Source organism: Ambystoma mexicanum, chromosome 12 (assembly GCF_040938575.1).
Source record: "Ambystoma mexicanum isolate Mex_15411 chromosome 12, UKY_AmexF1_1, whole genome shotgun sequence".
In the NCBI taxonomy this organism is placed as follows: Eukaryota; Metazoa; Chordata; class Amphibia; order Caudata; family Ambystomatidae; genus Ambystoma; species Ambystoma mexicanum.
Window position 1 is genome coordinate 887224901 of NC_090936.1, and position 2585 is coordinate 887227485.

The window sequence follows — 2585 nt, forward strand, 5'->3', positions numbered from 1 at the left end:
AGAAAAGTTTGGCTTTGGAATAGGGATCAGACAGGCCATTAAGGCCCTATATGTGTCACCATCTGCCAGAGTCACAGTCAATGGTCGCCTATCACCTACTTTTGGCCTCCAGAGAGGGACAAGGCAGGGTTGCCCCCTCTCTCCCCTTCTCTTCGCTATGACCATGGAGATCCTTGCAGAGTACCTCAGGGGTTCCCCCATGAACATGGCCCTCCCCACTTAGTCACATATGGTCCACACCAGTTCTGGAAGAGATCCCAGGACACGAGCATTACCAGTCCTGGTTCGAAGCGGGGCTCTGTAGGGTTGGCCAACTGGTGAGGGTGGACTCCTTCATAACTATCCAGGAACTTGAGGAGGCTTTGGGTAGCGGCAGACTTTCGCCACTCCTATACCTCAGACTTAAGGGAATCCTGATGAACCCAAAACTTAAGGAATGCATACAGAGGAAACTCACCCCGGTGGAAAAAATACTAGCCTCCCACACGGAAATGAAGGGCCTCATCTCCCTCCTGTACACTGCGCTTTTGATCCCTCGTGAGGGAACCACCAGGAACCTCAGGAGAAAATGGGAAAGGGACCTAGGCTGCACCATCGGGGATGGTCTCTGGGGGAAAATCTATACTAGGGCCTTCAAGACGTCGATTTCATGCCAATACAAGTCCCATGCTGTCAAGCTCCTCCACAGGTGGCAGTATGACCCGATCTCTCTTTCAAGGATGTTCCCAGATGTAGTCCCAATGTGTTGGCATGGATGTGGAGGGAAAGCTGACTACTGGCACATGTGGTGGACGTGCCACAAGGTCCAGACCTACTGGTCAGAGGTGCTTAGTTGGGTTAGAGAGGCGGGGGAGGGGGACTACTGTTTCGGCCTGCAACACAGAGATGAGTACTGGGAAAAGCTACCAGACGTGACACACCCGCTATTGCGAGCAGCTAGAGTGGCTCGAGCCAGGACCTGGAAAAGACCTGCCATTCCAACAAAGAGGGAGTGGGTGGCAGTGGCCAAGGACATCTACCTTATGAATAAACTAACGGCCGCAATACAAGGCTCTAGTGCGCAGATCGAAACCGACTGGCTGCAATTCATGGAGGCGTTTCCCAACACGGAGGTCAAGCCCTGAGGGCAGCCGAGCTTCTCCACCCGGCCCGAAACTAATTATTTTGTGTGGACCCCTTTGCATGGGAATCATGGGTGACGATTGTATATAGTTGGCCACGGGCCCGGCTGGTGCTGCCCCAAGCATGGACTCTCAAAATGTCGTCATTGAGACCCGAGAATGGGAGGACGGAGGGGGGGTTTGAAAGCATTAAGCCTTATGACTCTGTTATACTTTGAAGTTGTTATGGGCGTGCGCCCAATGTATACTATATGCATAAGCTTGCTTTTCTTTTTCTTGAAAACTAATAAAAACTGAATTTAAAAAAAAAAAGTGAAAAGAAGATGGCTGCGTGGTCTGTGCATAGAGTGGTCGGGGGAGCGTGGAGGTAAGGTTGGATGAACTGAATATAGCATCTAGGGTATGTCCTGCATGCCACCCGATACCAGTTGAGTTATGTTGAGGGCTTTGAGGTTGTCCAGGAGAGGGGTGTAGCGAGGCATTGAACCATATGTTGAGGTCTCCTAGTATGGTGAGGGAGGGGTGGGCAACCAGGATGGTGCAAGGGAACAAGAGCATTGTCCCGGGAGGAGTTGAAACCAAAATCAAGGCTCACACCACAGCTGTCACCTGAAAACATGATAGACGTCTTTTACAAATCAGCAACTAGGGATATTAATAACTTATGTAAACGTCATATGAAAAACAACAAGAAAGGAATATCCAAGAGCAACTTAACAGAAAAAAAACAACAAGCACTCAAAGACCTTAAGGAAGATAGAGGGATTGTTATCAAAGAGGCCGATAAAAGTGGAAACATCGTTGTAATGAATAGAAGGGACTATATGACAATGGCCAATAATCATCTGGGAACGCCGTTCTGTTATGAGGAAATGCATAACAATCTGAGGATTGAAATAATGAAACAGCTAGAAGAATTGATCACCAGTTGGCATAAGAAAGGATTAATAACTGATGAAGAGAAAGCTTACCTACAAGTGAAACAACCAATCCTGCCTACGATATAGTTTCTTCCGAAAGTGCATAAGGTTTTTAAAAAATAAGAAGGGAGGGCCATACTTAGTGGTATAGGATGGGCCACGGAGAAAATTTCAGAATATATTGACAATATTTTACGCCCAAAAGGTACCTAAATTGAAGGCCTTTATCAAGGATACAACAGATACAATAAGGATTATTGAGCAGATCAATTGGTAACCTACGTACCTCTTGGCCACTTGGGATGTGTGTTCACTATATACATCAATAAGACACGACTCAGCAGTAAAGACTATCGAGTATGTATTCAGAGAAGACTCCGCTGCACATGACCATTATGTAACAATGTTGAAGGAAATGCTCATGGCAACCCTTGAATGCAGCATATTCATCTTTGACAACAAATACTATCAATAAAAAAGGGGAGTGACAATGGGCACCAAGTATGCCCCTGCATTAGCCAATATTTTTATGGGAATGTTTGAA